General features: G+C 39.1%; 1 non-coding gene across 1 annotated transcript; it reads right to left on the reverse strand.

The window, feature by feature from the left end:
* Positions 1-294: 294 nt before the first annotated feature.
* LOC116146954 lies at positions 295-401 on the reverse strand. Its single transcript, XR_004130587.1, has one exon. It is a non-coding gene; the product is annotated as a small nucleolar RNA R71 (small nucleolar RNA).
* Between the last annotated feature and the right edge of the window lie 13,433 nt (positions 402-13,834).

A 13,834-nucleotide genomic window follows, 5' to 3' on the forward strand; every position in this document is an offset into this window, starting at 1 on the left:
GCCAACAACTTTGAGATTAAGCCGGCAATCATTCAGATGATCCAGCAGTCGGTAAGGTTTAATGGTGATTTGAAGGAAGATCCAAATCAGCATATTACGAACTTCTTGGAAATTTGTGACACCTTCAAGTCGAACGGAGTGTCAAATGACGCCATTAGGTTGAGGTTATTCCCATTCTCATTGGGGGATAAAGCTAAGGGGTGGTCAATGGCACTACCAGCAGGGACTATCACAACTTGGAATGATCTAGCACAGAAGTTCCTGACTAAGTTCTTTCCTCCAGCAAAATTAGCAAAACTAAGAAATGATATCACATCATTTCTACAAGAGGAATCCGAGTCATTGTATGAGGCTTGGGAGAGGTACAAGGAATTGATGAGGAAATGTCTACACCATGGGTTGCCAGTTTGGCTTTAAGTCCAAACTTTCTACAATGGACTGATGGGTAACGTGCAAACCATGGTGGATGGACTGATGGGTAACGTGCAAACCATGGTGGATGCAGCATCAAGAGGAGCTTTACAGAATAAGACACCAGAGGAGGCTTATGAGTTGCTTGAGGTTTTGGCAAGCAACAACTATCAAAGACATAATGAGAGAGCAATACCAAGAAAATCTGCGGGTCTTCATGAAGTTGATACTTTCACAGCTATCTCAGCCCAACTCACGGCACTTTAGAAGCAGTTGGGAAGTATGCAAGTAAACTCTATTCAATCACCTCAACTAACTTGTGATTTTTGTGCAGGGAACCATGTGAGCAGCGAGTGCCAAGTAGGGAACACATTTGCTTCGTCATCTTTATCAACAGAGCAAGTGAACTACTTGGCAAGAAATCAGAGGCAACCAAACAACCCGTATTCCAACACATATAATCCTAGGTGGAGAAATCATCCAAATCTGGCTTGGGGCAATCAGAACCAGCAAAATAATCAATGGAACCAAAGGATAATGCCGAATAACCAACCAGGGGTGAATAATCAACCGGGAGATCCAAGAGTGACAAAGTTAGAAGACATGTTTAGGAAATTTATGCAGGAGACCACGTGATTTATGAATGAGACGAGGACGAATTTTAGAAATCAAGGGGCGTCCATTCAGAATCTTGAGGTACAGATGGGCCAATTGGTCGAGAAGCTTAATGAGAGACCGTAGGGTTCCTTACCAAGCAATACAGTCACTAACCCACGTGAGCAAGCAAATGCCATAATTTTGAGGAGTGGGACAGTTTTGGAAGAGGTTGAACAAGCTGGAAAGAAAGAAACTGAAAAGGAAGAATCTAAAGAGGAAGTTGATGAAGAGATTGTAGTTGATGAAAAACCAAGCGGTTTGGAGGAAGAGAACAAGAAGAAGGATGAAAGGCAAAAGAGGAAGGAGAAATTGCCATTCCCCGAGACACCACAAGAGTTGGCACATCACACTCCACCCGTACCTTTTCCTCAGAGACTGAAGAAGAAAAATCAGGATCAGCAGTTTTTAAAATTTGTTGAAATTTTTAAAAAATTGCATATTAACATTCCTTTTGCAGATGCATTGCAGCAGACGCCGAGCTACGCGAAGTTCCTTAAGGAAATCCTTTCGAACAAAAGGAAGTTAGAAGATGAGGAAACAGTGATGCTTACGGAGGAGTGCAGTGCCATTCTCCAGAAGAAGTTACCCCCGAAGCTCAAAGATCCAGGGAGTTTTACTATTCCTTGCATCATAGGAGATATTATGTTTGATTGTGTTTTATGTGATTTAGGTGCTAGTATTAATTTAATGCCCTTTTCTGTTTTCAGGAGATTGGGAATTGGTGAAGTGAAGCCAACGACCATGTCGTTTTAACTAGCGGATAGGTCCATAAAACACTCGAGGGTGATAGTGGAGGATGTGTTAGTAAAGCTGGATAAGATAATTTTTCCAGCTGATTTTGTGGTTCTGGATATGAAAGAGGATAAGGGAATTCCTCTCATTTTGGGCCAACCATTCTTGGCCACGGGGAGAGCACTAATAGATGTGCAGGAAGGAAAGTTACTGTTGAGAGTTCAAGATGAAACAGTAACTTTCAATGTCTTTGAGGCGATGAAGTTTCCATTCGAAATAGATTCGTGTTTTAGTGTCGATGTGGTGGATAAATTGGTTGTGGAATCCATTAAAGAAAACACCCCACAATTACCTCTAGAAGCATGTATAGCCAAATCCAAAATAGTAAAGGTAGATGATTCGGCGAGTAATGAATGTGCTAGGTTGTTAGAAGCACTTCAACCGATTGATGAGAGTCAGGATTTAGAATTTGAGGAGTTTGATTTCGAAAAAGAGAAGGAAAAGGAAAAAAAATGAAGAACCTCCAAAGCTTGAGTTGAAACCTTTACCTTCCCACCTTGTATATCTTGGGGACTCAGAAACCTTCCCAGTGATCATTAGTTCAGGATTGAGTAAATTGGAGGAAGAGCGGTTGATTAGGGTGTTGAGGGAACATATTCTAGCAATTGGATGGATGATTTCTGACATTAGAGGCATCTTGCCATCATTTTGCATGCATAAGATACTCATGGAGGATGATATTAAGCCTAGGGTGCAACCACAACGAAGATTGAATCCTTCGTTCGAAGTGGTGAGAAAGGAGGTGGTGAAACTTTTAGATGCGGGGATTATCTATCCTATTTCTGATAGTCCATTGGTGAGCCCGGTATAAGTAGTCCCGAAGAAGGGAGGTATCACGGTAGTAAGGAATGAGAGTAATGAATTGATACCAACTAGGACGGTGACGGGCTGGAGAGTGTGCATTGATTACCGGAAATTGAATGAGGATACAAGGAAGGATCATTTTCCACTACCTTTCATTAATCAGATGTTGGAGAGGTTGGCAGGACATGCCTATTACTATTTCTTGGATGGGTATTCAGGATACAACCAGATTGCCATCGCTTTTGAGGATCAAGAGAAAACGACCTTTACTTGCCCCTATGGCACCTTTGCTTACCGAAGGATGCCTTTTGGGTTGTGCAATGCACCAGCAACATTCCAGAGATACATGATGTCGATCTTTGGAGACATGGTGGAACGGTTCATAGAAGTCTTCATGGATGACTTCTCAGTTTTTGGTTTGTCTTTTGACAATTGTCTAACAAATCTTTCTCTTGTTTTACAACTATGTAAAGAGACAAACCTGGTGCTCAATTGGGAGAAGTGTCATTTCATGGTCCAGGAAGGAATAGTGCTCGGTCATAGGATTTCAAAGGACGGAATAGAAGTTGATCGAGCAAAGACTGAAGTGATAGAGAAGTTGCCACCACCATTGAATGTCAAAGTGGTCCGAAGTTTCTTGGGGCATGCGGGGTTTTACAGACGATTCATCAAGGACTTTTCTAAGATTTCTAAACCCCTTTGCAATTTATTGAATAAAGATGTTTTGTTTGATTTTAATGATGAATGCATGCATGCCTTCCTAACTCTTAAAAAATTATTAGTATCTACACCTATTATTGCAGTTCCCGATTGGGGGTTTCCATTTGAATTAATGTGTGATGCTAGTGATTTTGCTTTAGGGGTAGTGTTAGGATATCAGAAGAACAAAATGTTGCATGTAATTCAATATGCTAGCAAAACATTCACTGATGCACAATTGAATTACACCACCACTGAAAAAGAATTGTTGGCTGTTGTTTTTACTTTTGACAAGTTTCGTTCATATTTGTTAGGTGCAAAGGTGATCGTCTACGCGGACCATTTAGCACTTAGGCACCTATTGGCAAAGCAAGAAGTGAAACCTCGACTCATAAGATGGATCCTATTACTTCAGGAGTTTGAGTTGGAAATTCGTGATAAGAAGGGGTCAGAAAATGTGGTGGCAGATCACTTATCGGAATTGAGAGACCACTTCAGGGAAATGTGGAGGAAATCCCCATTAGAGAAACCTTTCCGGATGAGAAGTTGATGAGAGTGGATGAAGCACCATGGTATGTAGACTTTGCAAATTATTTGTCGTCAAGGGTGCTCCCAAGTGGTATGATGTTCCAACAAAAGAGAAAATTTTTCGCATATTTGAAGTACTACTTTTGGGAAGAACCATTTCTATACAGACATTATGCTGACCAAGTGATACGGAGATGTGTCATAGAGGAGGAGATGAAAAACATTTTACGACATTGTCACGAGAGGGAAGTAGGTGGCCATTTTGGAGGAACTAGGACAGCAGCCAAGGTTCTACAATCAGGGTTTTATTGGCCAACCCTCTTTAAGGATTCATTTCGGATGATTCAAGAGTGCGACCAATGTCAATGGAGTGGTAATATTTCAAAATGAGATGAGATACCGTTGAACAACATCTTGGTGGTTGAGCCTTTTGATGTGTGGGGGATTGATTTCATGGGTCCCTTCCCAAACTCTTTTAGGAATACATATATCTTGGTAGCGGTGGATTACGTGTCGAAGTGGGTTGAAGCAGTTGCATTGCCGACTAATGATGCCAGGGTAGTGATTAAGTTTGTGAGAAAGCATATTTTCTCAAGGTTTGGGGTACCACGGCAATTATTAGTGATAGAGGATCCTACTTTTGCAATAGGCAATTGGATGCACTGTTGGGTAAATATGGAGTGACACATAGAGTTGCAATGCCTTACCATCCACAAACGAGCGGGCAAGTGGAACTATCTAATAGAAAGCTGAAAGGCATTTTAGAAAAGACAGTTAATGCATCCAGGAAGGATTGGTCACGGAAATTGGATGATGTATTGTGGGCCTACCAAACTATATTGAAGAATCCGATTGGTATGTCCCCATTTAGAATGGTTTATAGGAAAGCATGTCACTTATCAGTGGAACTCGAGCATAAAACATACTGGGTAGTCAAGTAGCTAAATATGGATTTAAGAGCTGGTGGGGAGGAAAGGATGCTGACTTTGAACGAACTCGATGAGTTCCGTCTCGAAGCATATGAAAATGCTCGAATTTACAAGGAAAAGACAAAAAGGTGGCATGACAAGCATATCAGGAAGAAGGATTTTGAAGTGGGGCAAAAAGTGCTGTTGTTCAACTCTAGACTTAGGCTATTCCCCGGAAAACTTAAGTCTAGATGGTCCGGACCATTCACGATTACAAGAATTCACTCATCCGGAGCAGTGGAAGTTACACATGAAGAAAAAGGCACTTTTACAGTCAATGGACAAAGATTGAAGCCATACATTGATGGGGTGATGAGTTGCAAATCCATCCCAATACGGCTTGACATTGCGACGTGAAAAATTGAGAGAGTCGAGCTTACCGACTATAACCAAGCGCTTCTTGTTTTAAATTTTTGTTCTTCTATTTTTATTTCAGTGTGTTGAATGTTTTTGATTCTTTTTAATTTGTGTGTTTTTGGGTATTTCAGGTGAAGTTTTCAGCTAATGCAAGGAAGGAAAATACTCTAGACTTTGCCGGGGCGAAGAATTATTCCTCGCCGCGGCGAAGCACATTGAGTAAAATTAAATTCTGAAAAGTCCCAACCTGAAAATTTGTGATAGCTACTGTATCTTATCGCCCCGATGAAGAATTTGTCTTCGCCGTGGTGAAGAAGGTTGGATGAAATTTTTCTAAGGAAATTTCGCCGTGGCGAAGATTTTTCCTCGCCGCGGCAATTAGCCACTGTATTTTTTCGCCCCGGCGAAGTATTTTGCTTCACCGCGGCAAAACCTGGGTTTCAAATTCATGTTCATGAACGAAGAACTTCGCCACGATGAAGTTTGTTCTTCACCATGGCGAAACCTGGGTTTCCATTTAGGGTTCATAAACAAAGAACTTCGCCGCGGTGAAGACTGTTTTCTATATAAACTCGCTTTGGCTTTTCATTTTCCACGCATTTTTCAAATACATTTGAGAGAAAAATTTTCCAATTCCAATCCTTTGCCTCCCAAGTGCTTTCCCAACCAAAATTTTCACTCCTTAACCCTCTTAAACACCAAAACAACTCATTTCAACAACAATTTTTTTGAAAATTTCATGGAAATTTCAAGTTCAAGAAATTTGGGGCTTTCCAATCTGGGCTGATTCTGAGTAAATTGGTGGCAAATAATCCTTCAATTTGGTAAGATCTTAAGTTCCCTAAACTCATTTTCGCAAAATTTCAAGTTTTAAGTTGGAGATTTGAGAAATTTATTTTTGGTTGAGTTGCGAATATTGTGAGTTGGATTTTGTTGAAGAAGGGTTTATTGTGCATGTTGTGATTTTGAGTAGTGTGGGTGTTGAGTTTTGGAGTGTGTTGTTGAATTCAGAGAAATCATAGTTTGGGGGTCTGATTGCAGATTTTTGAAAGTGTTTTCCATTTTCTTTTTCAGGTTTGAATTGGTTGTTGTGGGGAACTTAGGCTTGAATTTTTGGGTTGCGTTGTGAATTGGATTATAGGAAATGTCACCCAAAATTAAGTTGCCATACAAAGGAAAGGGAAAAGGAAAGAAAGTGGATAGCCGTTTTGTGAATGAAGAGGCCCAGAAACGATATCAAGGGGCTATCCAAAGAAGAGATAAGGGCTTTATTCCTGAGCGCGGATTGACCGCGAGTCAGGTGTTGGATTGGAGTTGAGGGAGATGATGGGAACTGTTTATGAGTGCTCCTGCACAATCGGCTGTAGAGTCGCTAGTAAGGGAGTTTTATGCCAATCTCCCGGATTGTGAGGAGGGTTTTGCATTTGTGAGAGGGGTTGATGTGCCGTTTACAGCAGATGTGATCAATGAGTTTTACAACCTGCCTGGATTTGATAAGGATAAGTACGGAAGGCTTAAGGGGACACAGTTTGAGGATAGTATCATTCCTCCAATCATTGCAAAACTGGATGTAACTTGGTCAGTGTCGAAGAAACAAAAGAAGACCATTAAGGGAACTTCTTTGACACCGATTGCTCGAGTGTGGCAGTATTTTGTTAGTGCGAAGTTGATGCCGGAAATGCACTATAGCATAGTAACTTATGAAAAAGCATTACTGCTTTATTCCATTGCCATAGGAAAGAGTATCGATGTGGGAAGAATTATCTTTAACAACATTCGTCATACCGCCAAACCAGGGCGATCAAGTTATTCTTTCCCACATCTCATTACATCCTTTTGCATTAGAGCTAGAGCCAAGGTAGGAGATGATGAGCAACGTATTCATGCTGCTCCTATCCTCGATTTAGATTATTTTCAGAAGCATTTTGAACGTCCAGAAGCTGATCAACCAAGGGCAGGAACACAATCAGAGAACCACACAAGGCCCTGTCACATCCTCCAGCTCCATAGCTACACAGAAAGAGATGATGCAGCAGATGATGGGTATGATGAAACGGATGGCAAATCGTTAGGATTGGTTGGTTGAGCAGACCTACATGATGTATGAGATGCAGAAGAGTAGCTTTAACAAGCTCAACGTTGACACTGCAGGATTCCAATGGGCCGACTGGGATTCAGATGAGTGGATGGGCTCCAAATCAGAAGAGGAAGAAGAGGAAGAAAAGGAAGACGAGGGCGGCGAAGAATGAGCACCGGAACACCTGTATTGTTGTCTTTATTTTCATTTGTTTTAGTTGATTTTATTTTTCATTTCAAACATTAAATTCAGTTTATATTTTTGTTTTGGATTGTTGTAGTTGTTTTCGTTGTTTCATTTTTCTTGTAATTTGTAGTTTGTGTAAGGACGAGATTAGGTTGTAATACTTTCATATTAGTCTGTAAATTTTTCTAACCTAGTGGACACCACAGTTTCAATTATTTTGACAGATGTTGGGTGATGAAAAGGTCACAGATCGGGTGTGCACTATGGAGCGGCACTTCACGGATTAATCAGGGAACTATCTCGTACCTTTGTTATTTTTGTTTTTCTATTCTTAATTTATGCATAATCGGACATTGGGGACAATGTCATCTTTTGTTTGGGGGGTAGAAAAATTAGAAATTTTTTTATTTTGTTGGTTTTATTTTGGTTTGATTGTTTTTGCCGATGATGAATTGTATAAATCAATGATGCAAATTGGATTGTTGCATTTTTATTGTTGAGAAATGTTAAGCATTGCTTCAAGTTCAGGTTTATTGACTGAATTTTGGTTGAGGTTTGTTGAGTGGTTCAACCACCATATTCTTTTTTTTTCGGCATGTTAGATTCATTTTATGTACTTAGGTAAAGTTTAATAATGTTGGTGGACTCTAGAACCTAGTAGATTAGTGCTTGAGGCAAAATTCTAGAATTAGACATGGTTGAGGAAATGATTTAGGCATTCTTTTTGGAACGTTTGAGCCTTTCTAGCCGACCTAGGACTGAAATTGTCCTTAGTCACCCATTTGAGCCGTATGAATCATTATTGCTTCATTTTTCTTGGCTAACCAGAAAATGTCCGATCCTTGTACCCTAAACACTCTGTCGTACCCTTAAGAGAATTCGATCCTAATACAAACACAAAGAAAGGGAAGAGTTGTACGAATTGACTAAAAGAATAGTTTGGGGGTTGTAAGAAGGGTAATAAAAATAAAAGAGGTAGTTCACCTCAGTTTAATGGATGTGTCTCGATTGTATAAATTCTTTGCTATAAAAAAAAAAAAAAAATTCTTTTGCCAAGTTGAAGGGTATCTCGGCTGGAAACCAGTAACCGTCTTAAAAACTGCCTAGCAGTACTTGGCGACCTCTGGTTTAACAATACACCTTCAACCCGCGCATTTATTGTATCAGAAATAAGAAAGACACAAGTTTGAGGGGTGTAAATTAGTGGATACGTTGATTGGTGGATGAGAAGAAATGGAGTTCGATTTGATTTGAGTGTTTGCATGAGGAAAACCAAGTTCTCTTACTTTGTATTTCCTATCCTTTTTCTTGGAACCTACTTCCCGAGCCTAGCATTACAAGCTTATAAAGACCTGCTGATTCTTATCGTTGTCTAGTCCTCATTAGTGGAGCGTAGTTCGATATTTAGGCTTATGGAGTCTGCCATCAGTGGATAAACTTTGCATTCTTGCATAAAATAATCCGGGAAGTTGGAAGGTGGATTGAAGTGGGGATTACCTACTCGGGGGACCAATTGAGAAAGAAAGTTGATGCAACTTATAACTTCTTGGAGTGTTAAATATTTTTCTTTTAATAATTTTGCAACAACTTTTGAGATTGGTATAAATTCTAGGCAGTTGTTTTGTGAGTCGAGTATGTTGTTTCTCTTATTTAATTTGTGTCATTTGCTGTTTTGTGTTCTTGTACGTTTGTGTTTTTTTTCTTTTATCTTGTTGTGTACCTGATGCTCGGGGACGAGCATCACCTTAGTTTGGGGGTATTTGATAATCCGAGGATTATACTAGTTTATTTAAGCTTTTAGGCCGGATTGTAGATATTTCTTAGTCTATTTTTGCCTGAATTGATACTTAAGTCCTTACATTTCGTGTTTCAGGTTAAAAATGGAAATTTTGAGCGAATAAAGGTAGATTTGGAGTTTTTGGACTCAAAAGCATGCGGAGGGCAATTATGGAATTTCAGAATTCTTCATGAAGCTTCGCCGTGGCGAAGGTTGTTCTTCGCCGTGGCAAATTGGGCCAGTGACACACCAGATTCAGATTCTTTCTTCGCCGCGGCGAAGTCTGCGTACTCCACTTTTTGTAAAACGCACAGTTTCATGTTTAGGCTAAGTTGTATTATTTTGGGCGAGGTATAAAAGAGAGACTTAGTCTATTTGTCTAGGGCGTTCGTGGAGTGTTAAAGAGAGTTTTTTCACATTATTTTTTGAGATTGATTTTTGAGCGATTTTGGATTAACAAGGTTGGAAGGTTCGAGGAAACCAGTGGATTCATCAAATTGGGGCGATTCTTTTCCTTTTCTTTTGTATCTATTATGTTGAACCTGGAGTTTTTCATTTCTTTTAATTGTTTTATTGATTTAGCCATGAACTAACCTATTTTGGGTTAGGGTTTTGATGTAGTTCGGATTCTAATGGGTTAGAAAATTGATGATTATTAAGTTCATATGATTTTTCTTTGATTGTGTGATTATTCTGTATTTATTGTTTGTATGTGATGAACATGATGAGATCAAGAGATAATTTATGTTAAGCATCTTGGGTAATCACCGTTGTATTATTGGATGCTAGAGATAGATTCAAGAACCGATGAAATCAATCTAGGATTCTTGTGCTTAATAAACTTAGATTTATTAACTTTCATTTTGTTGGGTGCGGAAGGTTAATAGGGAAAAGTAGAACAACATAACCTGAGAAGGTATGTTGGACACTTTAGAGAGTTCGATTTACAATCAATGCATGAGAATTTGAATTTAGTTTAATTCTTAAAGTTTAATCCATAGAGTCCGAATGAAGTCAAAATCCTACGCGTTTGTTTGAATTGATTTTATCCCGTTTTAAATCTTCCTTTCATAGTTTAAGTTTATTTTAGTAAAATTTTGTTTTAATCATAGTTTTAATTGCTCCCTTTAATCCAAAAAGAATTCGATTTCTTCAACTTGAGAACGGTAGAAAACTTAGTGCTTAGCAACAATCCTCGTGGGAGCGATACTCACTCATCATTATATTACTTGTGAGACTAGTATACTTACTACATATTGCATGTTGTAGGAAACACGCATCATGACACAATTTGTTAGAATAAGTGCCCTAGAGCCAATGATATTTTTGTAATTGACTCTATGTATCAAGTTATTTTGTTAATAAAGTAACTTTTATTGTATTGTGTAATTCATATTTCAATGTATATAGTGAATTAGCTAATTATAATTTTCTATGCGTTGTCGCGTGTGAAATGACTGCATGCTCATAATCTGAGGGTTTTGGAAGCTATAGTGAGTCAATCGACTCACAAATCATACCAAATGTTAGCTAACATGTTAGAGCATGTCTAGAAATTCTAAAATTGTTGCTACTCTCATGCGTCGATACGCATGAAACGCTTTAATAGGCAACCTGTGCAATTGTATGATGGACTGAATTTTGGGTTGCTTTTTGCATTGTGCGCGTGATTTTGTGTCCATAAAATTTATAATATGTTGGTGCATATTGGAAATATTTTGGAGGCCCAATTGAGTGAAGTTTGATAACGAGGACTAAACTACAAAGTTTAAAACCTGTTAAATCTAAACACAATACTGCAAAATATTGATAAATAGAGAATTGGGTTAAAAGCTTGTATAATCCAATGACATAGTAAAGAGAAATTGAATTTATCAACCTTGTGATATTTTCTGAGCTATTATAATCAAAAGAGTACGAAATTAGGAAGTTCTTTTGTTAGTTTGCAATACATGTTTAGTGGTGACGAGCGATCCTTCAATTGTGTTATTCTCATATTTTTCAATTGGGAATTTAATTTGTTTGCTTTTAGTTAATTGTTTTTATTCTTATTTTCTTCGTTATCAATCAAAACCCCCCATATTTAGCAAATAATTAGTTAGTTTGAAAAATCTTCTGCGGGAAAGACCATTGCTTGCTATGCGCTAACAAGCGAAATTTTAGTGGAATTTAAGCAAGGTTTAAATTGGTTGTTGCTTTTGCATGCATCATTTTTTGGCCCCGTTGCTAGGGATTTTTCTTAAATTGACTTTTTATTGTTTTTTTAGCTTAAGTTGTTTCTTTTTTTTCTTTTTTAGGTGCCGTAGTGAATGAGCTCTTGTTATAATTTGGGGTTGAATCCCCACTCCGTATTGATTCCACAAAAATTTTTGAGTAAGAAAATGTTCGATCAAGCAATCAATATCGATCTTCCATCCACAAGCCATTCTTTAGACGATTTGGATTATTCCAATTATGAGGAGATGGTGGGAGTAATCAAATTCAAACTCGTAAGGAGATGGCTGCAACGGCTTTAAACCAACAACCTTTGTGCATCCAATACGATGAAGTGAGCGAAGCTTTTTGCTGATGCAAAAATACATCAACTAGAGTGATCCGATCAACCTTGATGGGATCAGAACTGATGTGTGCATGGTTATGAGTAACCATCACTGAATAAACAATAAAATGTAGTAAAGTAAATGACAAGAAAGTTTTTAGAGTGGTTTGGCGAGTTATTCTCTTTAGCCTACATCCACTGTTCTTTTATTTCCTGTGAGAGCTTACAATAACAATCCTAGAATAATTTGTTAAACCCATTCTCATAGTTGGAGGGGGTTTATATACATATTTAGTACAAAGAAAAGAGTGAAAATAAAGGCATTACAATTAAGTTTGAAATGCAACTCCGATATTCTCGCGATTGAGTGTTGTGATTGTGCAAAGATTGTTGTCGATCTGATACCTAGGATCTGAAGTTATCTATGAATTGGTTGAACAACTGTAAAGATTGGTCACAACTAGCTTATGCTAGGTCGAGCTACGACTCGAAGAGCTTATGTTGGGTCGAACAATCGGTTGAGTCGAACCGGTTCTGGATCGAGCTATAACCTCGCAATTCCTTGAGCTTGAAGGTAAAATCACACACAACATCTAACCCCTAGCGTTCGGCGCTTGTTTCGAGCTTCAAAGACAATTACTTAATTTGATACCAAGCTTGGTATTCATTAACAGGGCACTGAATGAAGATTCAGTCGAGCTTTATGAGTCAGACTCAACCCTAATCGACATACTCAACACTTGACCTTTTCTCTTCTCTGATATTCTTGACAAACTCAGAATTTGAAAAGAAAGGGTATTTGTGTAAATTCCACGTGGTCATGTCGAATTAAATGCGACAGTCCTTGGCAGTTAGTTTTTGTCGCGTGCAGGTGACTACAGTTGTCTACGTGATGTTGAGGTGACATGTGGTGACGATTATGATTATGGCAATCTGACGGGTTGATCGCCCCTTACGGATGATTGACACGTGGCCACGTTTAAGGGCCAAGATTGTTCGACGAATGAAGGGTCGAGATTCACTATAGATCGACAGGTATGATTGAACCCCGCCCTTTCGTCTCCCATGCAAACCATTATAAAAGTAGGCGAACTTGTCAGACAACCTTCACACTTTGCAAAAGTTCCCAAGCGTTTTTGCTTACTCCGTCGCTGCTCCTTTATCTTCATGGTGCTTTTTGTCGAGTTCATCTCATCTTTCAGTTTGGTAAGACTTCTTTCCCTCCTTTACTTGTTTTTACAACTTTTCGTGGTTGAGGGTCGTCATTGTTGTGGCCACATTGGACTTTTTAGGGTTCTTGCTAGTGTTTTTAAGTGTGTCTCCAACAGTCCTAGGTTTAAGGAGGGTTTATGGAGGCGGCCGCCAGAATCCTGGTTGGTCGCATATATCTCTTGTTCGATACGAGCTACATTGGTTGCTCGAACTAAAAGCAAAGTGTGGATTAGTCGCCGAGTTTTTTGAGTTCTAACACATGTTTGCTTCTATTTTAGGTCTCCAAAGGCGAGCTATCATTTTGTCTTCATCAAGTAGCCATACAATTGACTGCATGTTCGACTCCTCGGCGAGCTCGACAGTCCTTGAGGGCATACTCTCTGAGGTTTCCAAGGATATCGTTGCATGGAGTTCAAACCCCAATGCAGCGGGCTCTTCTGATAATGCCTCTATGGAGGTTACTCAACCAAAGAAGTCTTTGGCTCATAGGTTACGCAAGGAACCAAAATCCTCAATCGGGGTCAAGGATCTAAGGCGCATAAATGAGACTTATTCGTCTCAACTTAACTTGACGGTTCCAGGAGGCTTCTCCTGAAAGAATCCCCCCACAAGCTACATGACAGTTTCTGAGTCCCTCTTGAGGTGCGGGATGTCTATCCTCACCCACCATTTCATCGATAGCGTTTTGAGATGATTCGACATCGTCCCTCTCCAACTATTCACGAATTCATATATTATAATTATAGGTCTGTATATAACATACTTGATAGCCGAGCTGGGTGAGCCATCTGTTGAGGAACTTGTTCATTTGTATAGATTAAAGAAAG

This window comes from Pistacia vera, unplaced genomic scaffold (assembly GCF_008641045.1).
Source record: "Pistacia vera cultivar Batoury unplaced genomic scaffold, PisVer_v2 Contig485, whole genome shotgun sequence".
Lineage (NCBI taxonomy): Eukaryota > Viridiplantae > Streptophyta > Magnoliopsida > Sapindales > Anacardiaceae > Pistacia > Pistacia vera.